Raw genomic sequence first — 8,968 nt, forward strand, 5'->3', positions numbered from 1 at the left:
GCTTCACAAGTGGTAAAGTAGAGCTGTAGGTGTCTCTGTCTTTCTCCCTATCTTCCCCTCCCCTCTCAATTTCTCTGTCTCTATCCAAAATTAAGTTAAAAGATTAAATCTAGATTTTTAAAAAGAAAAATGTTCTTTTCTAGAAGCAACAGTGAGAACTTAAGGAAAATGGAAACAAACAAACAAAAAAGTTTTCAGGAGCTCTACGGATCTGTTACCAGATAAGGTCTCCCACTCAGTCTAACACCATTTAGCACATCAAGTCCTCTCTGGATCCAGCCAACTGCCCCCGTGCACTCAGAGTCGCCAGGGACAGGTCAATAAGCAATTCAGTATGGCAAGATAAATGCAATGGAGTTGGGGAGCTTGCAGTGTTATGGAGAACCATAGAAGGTTAGTAGCTTAAGACTGGGTGTGGGGTCGGGCAGTAGCACACCTGGTTAAGTGCAAAAGAGTATTATGCAGAAGGACCAGGGTTCAAGCCCCTGCTCCCCACCTGCAGTGGGGATGCTTCACAAGCAGTGAAGCAGGTCTGCAGATATCCATCTCTCTCTCTCTCTTTCTCTCTCTCTCTTTTTCCTCCCCTCTCAATTTCTCTCTGTCCTACTGAATAAAATGGGGGTGGATAGCTGGTGGGAATGGCTGACAGGAACAGTGGATTTATAGTGCTGGCGTCAAGCCCCAGCAATAAGTCTGGAGGCAAAAAAAAAAAAAAAAAAAAAAGTGAGTGCCGAGCTGGAGAAGAAGCTGGTATTAGAGGCTTGAGGTAAGCATAGGAGGTTCAGATGGGTCTCTGTGGAGAAAGAGGTAGCAGTCAAAGGTAGCTAATACCTTCTAGGTATCAATGAAAGCTCAAGTGAGGTTGAAAGTATTAACATTAGACAGATACATTAATTTTTCTCCTTTACAATCACAGAAAATTTTCTCATAGTGATTTAAGCACTGATTTCACTAGAATGTATCATAAATAGTCAATTGAACTGTATCTTTCACCAATCTCACCCACCTTTCTAGGGATGTAGTAAGCACTCAGTAAATATGTGTTGAGTGAACAAATGAATTATTTCTCATAGCACCGAGTGAGGCCTAGGCTTGGTTAACCCAGCAACTCCTTGGCATTACCAATGTTACAAGGTTCAGTCTTATGACTTGGTGAGTTGTCTTGTCTTCAAGTTAGTTTCCCAGGATTATGGGATCACATTTTTGTTGTTGCAACCTGGCCCAATAATGTCCAATAGAAGAAAAAGAAACTCTCTATTCCTCAAATCTATTTAAGGACGAGAAAACCCTTTTCAGGAGTTTCAGCAAACTTTATGCCAGTTGCATTGGTCAGACAACATTTACCAACCATGGGTGAAGGTAGTGAAGCCACTATGTTTGGTTTTAGATGAGGAGTTCTCCACCAGGCATGATTTTATTCCCAACCTTCACCAGGGGACATTGTCACTATCTTGAGACACATTTGATTATTGCTATTGGGGGTGTGGATTCTGTTGTCTTCTAGTAAATAGAGGTTGTGAACACTGCTAAACCACCCTACAATGCATAGGACAGTCTCAACTATAAGAAAGAAGTACGATTCAATGATCGAACAATGCTGAGGTTGAGAGTCACTGACTTACACTCATCAGAATCTTCCTTGGGGGCTTGGGAGGTCCATAGTCTCCGGGAGGAGAGTATCGAAAGGTAGAGGATATTGGAGAAATGAGTGTTGGGTAGGCAATCAATTGAGTCCACTCCAGAGGGAATCATTGGCTTTTCTAATTTAACAAAGGACCCACAGAGCCTTGACAAAGATTTTTTTTTTTCTTTTAGAAATGTAGAGCAAAGAGTTCTTGCGTCTTGTAAACAAGATAAAAGAGTTTCTGCCTCTTTGGACAAGAGGAAACATTACAACTTGCTGACTGTTCACCACTCCAATAAACACACGTGTAGAAAGGCTGGAAGAAAATGATGCTGACTGATGACCCACTGTGTCAGTACCAAGGGCACCGGAAATGTGCAGAAGTCATGCCAGACACTTCACACACACCCAGATTACCCTCCAGACCACATGGCAGGGCACACAACACTACTTGTGTTTTTCACATGAGGCAATTTAGGCTTAATTAAGGTGAGCTAGGGATGTCAGGTTCATTAACATATTGTAAAACAAAACAAAGCAAGCAAACAACAACACAAACACCTTTATCACTGAGGTCAGGGAGAAGATGCGGTGTTTCTGGAAGGAGTATCCCTAGAGAGGATTCTATGAATGGTTCATAGTCTCTGGATGCCTTAGATGCTACAATAGCTTCCAGAACAAGTAGCCTGGGACAGAACTACTTTGGGGAAATGGTCTCTGCCCATCTGTTCTGTTCCTATTGTTGTCACCAGGGTCTCACTGCTTTAGGGTGACTTTTTTCAGACAGAGTGTGCATGTGCATGAGTGAATGAGTGAGAGGGGAAGAGAGAGAGGAAGAGAGAAGGGGGAGAGGGAGAAGGAGAGGGGGAGGGAGAGAGGAAAAGGGAGGGAAGAGGGAGAGGGAGATTGAGAGAATATAGCATAAAAACTTCCTCCAATGCCTTAGCACTCCTGTATAGTATGTACCTGAGGTTCAAAACAAAGTGACGTGATAGTAAGAACTCTCCTGAGTTAATTATCTTGCCAACCCACAGAGCTATCTTACAAGGTCCAGGGGAATTTCCCAATGAATTAAATTCTTTCTCTTTTAAATTTTTATTTATTTACTATTGGATAGCGACAGAGAAAAACTGAGTGAGAGGAGAGGGGAAGATAAGAGAAGGAGAAAGACAGAGAGACACCTGCTGCCCAGCTTCACCACTCATGAAGCTTTTCCCCCTGCAGGTGGGGACCAGGGGCTTGGACCTGGGTCCTTATGCACTGTAATGTGAGCGCTTAATCAGTTGCACCACCATCCAGCCCCTGAATTAAATGATTTCTTTAGAGACTTTTCTGCTCCCCTCTCTCCTCTGTTCACAGACAACTGTTGTATCGCCCTGCTTTTCGGAGTCTTCCTATGTGACAGTATCGGGTCACTGCAGAACACTCACTTACTTGCTGTTGACAACCTTCCCTGAGAATGCCCGTCTTACTGCCTGGCATTAGAATTCAGCCTGGCTCTCCCTATATGGAAGCTGGAGAGGGAAGGAGGCCAGCCTCAGCTGTCTAAACAGACAGCAATTGAATGCCTTTGTCTTGCTTGAGACCACTGTCCTGTCTGAGACCTCTGAGCTCCATGGTGATTTTCAGTTCTCACCCAGGGGTGTTACAAAGGCTCTCCCTCTTTCTGTCTCCCTCCTTGTGTTCCCTCTAAATCTTCTGTTTGTTTTGGGGAGAAGTAACTTGCGGTTTGGGTCTGGGTCTGAAAAAGAACCAGAAGGGAAAGGAAACTTAACTGTTCTGTTTTCTGGGTCCTCTCAAGGTAATTTGCATCCCATCTCAGGGTCAGTGCTACAGTGTTCTGTGAGAGTTCAGATTCTTAAAACACACCCAGGATTACATGGGAAAAGAAGAGCTTTTAGCACAATTACTTTGACCCGAGTTAACTCGTCTACAATAAATCTTGCTTCACAGGGTCAGTCTGGCAAATCAGATGAAATATAGTTTCCTGGTTCTTGGTGTGCAGTTATATGTCAGTTCATTGGCTGATCCATTTGGACTGAACTACCTTGACTCTGTGTTGCTTGTGGATGCTGACTTATAAGGAGGTTGCTGGCACTGGGGCAATGTAGAGCCTCCGAGTTCTCACAAAGTCGTAGAAACAATTGGGCTCAATAGATGCTGCAAAAGCATTTTATAGAATCCAACATCCATTCTTCTCCCGCCTCCCCCCTTTTTTTTGCCTCCAGGGTTATCACTGGGGCTCAGTGCCTGCACTATGAATCCACTGCTCCTGGAGGCCATTTTTTGTTCTGTTTTTTTGCCCTTGTTGTTTTTATTGCTGTTGTTGTTGTTGGATAGAACAGAGAGAAATCAAGAGAGGAGGGGAAGACAGAGAGGGAGAGAGGAAAACAGACACCTGCAGACCTGCTTCATCACCAGTGAAGCGATCCCCCTGCAGGTGGGGAGCTGGAGGCTGGAACCCCAGGATCCTTGAGCTTTGTGTTACGTGCTCTTAACCCGCGGCGCTACCACCCAGCCCCTCATTCATCCTTTTTAAAAATCCCAAATTGGGATCAGAAGAACCATATATCAGTATAAGAAAGGTCATCTATAACAAACTCATAGCTGGCATCATACTCAATGGTGAAAATTGGAAAGCTTTCCCCTCCCCCTAAGGTCTGAAACAACACAAGGGCATGACTCTCACTACTGTTCTTCAACATAACCCTGGAAATACTAGCCACAATAATCAGGCGAGGAAAAGATCATACAAGAAATCAAATTCAGAAGAGAAGAAGTCATACTGTCAACTATTTTCAAGTGACACGATACTATACACAAATGGCCCTCAAGAATCCACCCCAAACTACTAGAAACAATAAACTCAGTAAAGTGACAGGGTATACAATGAGCACACACACGCCTGCCGCATATCTACGTGTGACGAGTGAGAGAAAAGGGGAATCCAAGAAGCAGTCCCACTGCGTCCCAGAAAGGAGAAACTATCTTGGATTCAATCTGACAGGCAGGTGGGAGACTTTTACAATGAGCTATAGAGGCGAAAGTATTTAAAGGTAAAAGATGTTGAAAATGGCCATTTTAACTAAAGCAATCTGTAGAGCTAATGCAGTCCCTGTCAACATTTCAATGGTATTCTTGAAGGCAGTGGAACAAACAATTCTAAAATCTGTGTGGGACTTCAAAAGACAGAAGTAGAACAAATTTGAGGAAAATCAGAAAAAGGAAAGCATTGCACTCTCTGACTTCAAACTATACTACAAAGCCATAGTAATTATCACAGTGTGACACTGGGAACTATAATAGACACTCAGAACAAAACAGAGTAGAAATACTGGGAATAAAACCACCCAGACGTGCACATCTGATAACCTGACAGTGGAGTCAAAATCACACAGAGAAGAAAAGTAAATGAAATAAAAGAAAGACCACTCCTAAATATATTTCCAAAGGACAAGAAAACACTAGTCCAAAATGTATGTACTCGTATGTTCATAGCTGTACCAGTTACAATTGTCCAAACATGGAATCCATCTAAATGCCAGTGGACAGATAACCGGATAAAGACACTTGAGACACATACACAGTGGAATACGACTCAGCTATTAAAAAGAGGCGTTGCTCATTTGGGACAAAATGGATGTAACTGGAAATGATTATGCTAAGTGAAATTAAGAGATGAGAGATGATTTCACTCATAGGTGGACTGTAGCTAACTAAAACAAATGGGCTTTCACTGACAGTAGTAACCAAACTGTAAAAACTATGGTGGTTGGCTCTTCCATGGAAGAGGCTGGGAGATACGGAGATGGTAGATAAAGGTCTTTATTTGGTGTGGTGGGACAGGAATTTTGGTAGTACACAGTATGCTCCAAAAGTCCTTAATAATATTATAAGCCAGTGTTAATAGCACAGCGGGTTAAGCACACGTGGCTCGAAATTCAAGGACCAGCGTTAAAGATCCCGGTTCAAGCCCCCGGCTCCCCACCTGCAGGGGAGTCGCTTCACAGGCAGTGAAGCAGGTCTGCAGGTGTCTGTCTTTCTCTCCCCCTCTCTGTCTTCCCCTCCTTTCTCCATTTCTCTCTGTCCTGTCCAACAACGGTGACATCAATAATAACTACACAATAAAACAAGGGCAACAAAAGGGAAAATAAATAAATTTTAAAAATATTTTTAAAAAAAACCAACATTAAATCAGCAAAAATTCATCATTGGGGAGAAAAAAGAAAAGCTCTGGGTTATATTGATCTGTCTAAGCCTTTAACATTTGCTCAGTCTGACTGTCAGAAACTAAAAGGGCACAGGGGCTCTATCCCAGTTTTGCTTCTTATAGGGAAAAGAGATTAGCTCATCTCACCACTGAGAACATTAATAGCTGCACCCTGGACATTTCTCTCTCTCTCTCTCTCTCTCTCTCTCTCTCTCTCTCTCCATTTCTCTCTCTCCCTCTCTCTCTCTCTCTCTGATTCCACACCCTACAGCCCACACAAAGTCAGAGGCTCCCAGGGTCTCCCTTTCTCTTTTTGTTTAAGGGGCACCAGCAACATTTCTATCCTGCACATATTTCTTGTAGAAAATGTCCTGACAGCTTTACCACTTGGGCTTCCTTATGTAGCAGCAGAAGAGTAGATCGATAGTGGGGAAAGTAGGACCCTGGAGAAGACTTAACCTCCCGAGCTCCCTGCCCCTGTCTCAGTCCCCTGCTCCAGCCCCAGTCCTTATATTTGAAAATGGGTTGCCCAAGACCTGGAGGGCATCCAGCGTGAGCTGACCAGAGACAGGGGGGAGGCAGTTGGCAGAGGTCAGAGCCACAGATTAACTTGCTCAGGACCAACAGAGAGTAGACAAGGGTGTAGGACTGAGAAAGAGTCCTGGGGGCCAACTGACAGGCACTGAGCTCTGGTCCGCTCTCCAGATGCAGAAGTCAGAAGAGAGGAAGGACATTCAGAGGAAACCAGTGCCCCTGAGGCAAGTGGGAGTGTGTGAAGAGAATGTGAATCCTGAGGACAAAGTCAGGCTGTTCAGAGATGAGCTTTTCCTTATGTTGGCTTTCCACACCAGATTCCGTTTAGCTTAAGAAACACCCTTGGATAGCTAGTAGGCAGATTTTAGTTAAATTCCAAAGGGTCTGTGGCTATACTAGTTTTTTTTTTTTCTTGTCCTTTTTCTTTTTGCCCCTGAGCCTGAAATCTGATATGCCAGTGGATCCAAGTCATTGCCTGGGGAGATGATGTCATGGCTGGAAAAAGGACCAGAAAGCTGGATCAGGGCAGAGAGTAGCTCCCTAATATGGGAAAGGGGTATAAATATTGTTGACTGTAAACCCCATCGATTTGATGTGATCTGGGCTCCATATTCAGTTTAGGAGCCTATGTGACCTCTGCATCCCTGTAGATGTGAGCTCACATTCTGTGGTCATGAGTAGGAACATTCCAAGCTGCCCCAGTATCAACCCATCTTCCTCAGGTGTAGCATAGAGTATGTTGTCCATCCTCCCTTCAGAGGATGGAACATTCTCTACCATTGTTGATCCAAGTTGAGGGCAAGGTCCTATGGGGGCCCACGAAGGGGTCTATTTTGTTGTTCCTGATAGAAATGACTGGTAACAATGGAGAGAGGGATTTATTCGAGGTCTAGGCCCATCAAGTCTGTTTGGGAATCTCAGGACTCCCTGATTAGGGCCCCCGCTGATGAGGTGGCCTGATAGTGACTAAAGAGTCATCGTTAAAGTATGCCAGTCTCTTGCCCTTATTCAGCTTTTGCAGTCCCTGCTTTGATGAGGCTAGCTTTGGAGTGAGTGACAGAACTGTAATAGGAAGTAGGTGAGGAGGGTATCTAAGTCTAAGTGGACACTATTTCATTATGAACTTGATACTGACTCACTGCAGACTATTGTGTATTTTTGCTTTCAGGTATATATATTTACATAAAGGAGGACCCCCCCCCCCAACTCTTCATCTGCACTACTCCAGCCATTAGGTCCATGATTGGTTAACAATTTGTTTGGCTTTATATGTTGATTCTATTTTCAGCTACCAGGTTCCAGATGCTAGCATGATGCCAACCAGACTTCCCTGGACAGACAACCCCACCAATGTGTCCTGGAGCCCTGCTTCCCCAGAGCCCTGCCCCACTAGGGAAAGAGAGAGGCAGGCTGGGAATATGGATCCACCTGTCAACGCCCGTGTTCACTGGGGAAGCAATTACAGAAGCCAAACCTTCCAACTTCTGTATCCCACAATGACTTTGGGTCCATGCTCCCAGAGGGATAAAGAATAGGAAAGCTATCAGGGGAGGGGTTGGTCTAATAGGGAGTTCTGGTGGTGGGAATTGTGCAAAGGTGCAAATACCTCTCTTATCCTATGGTTTTGTCAATGTTTCCTTTTTATAGATAAAAAAAATTTTTTTTAAACACCCTTGGAATAATGAGCTCCTGGCTTCATTTGGGTCCCCTCTGTACATGAAAGATATTGAGATATTGAGGGAGCCAGAGGGTGGCACACCCGGTTAAGAGCAATAGTACTAAGCGCAAGGACCTGCACAAAGATACCAGTTCAACCCCCCACTCCCCACCTGCAGTGGGGATGCTTCACAGGCAATGAAGCAGGTCTGCAAGTGTCTCTCTTTCTCCCCTCTCTACCTCCCCCTCCTCTCTCAATGTCGCTCTGTTCTATCAAATAAAATGTAATAAAAAGAAAAAGGAAATAATATGGCTGTTGGGAGCAGTGGACTCATAATGCAGGCAATGAATGAGCCCCAGCAATAACCCTGGAGGCAAGGAAAAAAAAAAGATCTGGAGGGGCAGCGTAATGAAGGCAACCTTGACACATAGCTGGTCTCTCTCAGCCCCACATCCCTGCAGATCTCAAACTGACAGAGGGAAAATATATCATGAAGTGTAGCCCCTTCTGAAGTGGAACTCCCAGGAGAGGAAAGTGAATTCCATTATTACATTAGGATAGACCCTTAAGTAGCACTATCTCCCCCCCCCCCCCCCCCCCGTGGGTTAAGTGAGCAAGTGACTGGTAAACGAAATTACAGAATTTCCCCCTTGGTGGCAATTACAGAAGCCAGAACTCCCACCTCCTGCACCCCATGGAGAGCTTTGGTCCTCACTCTCAGAGGGATAAAGAATAGGGAAACTTCCAATGGAGGGGATGGGATAGGGCACTCTGGGGGGGGTGGGCAATTGTGTAGAATGGTACCCCTCTTATCTCTCATAATCTTGTTGATCATTATTAAAGAATAATAATAATAATAAAGAAGCTGAAAAATAGGAAAACACTAAGCAGAACTTGGACTGGGTTTGGTGTACTGCATCAAAGTTAAAGACTCTGGTGTGGA

This window comes from Erinaceus europaeus, chromosome 17 (genome assembly GCF_950295315.1).
Source record: "Erinaceus europaeus chromosome 17, mEriEur2.1, whole genome shotgun sequence".
Lineage (NCBI taxonomy): Eukaryota > Metazoa > Chordata > Mammalia > Eulipotyphla > Erinaceidae > Erinaceus > Erinaceus europaeus.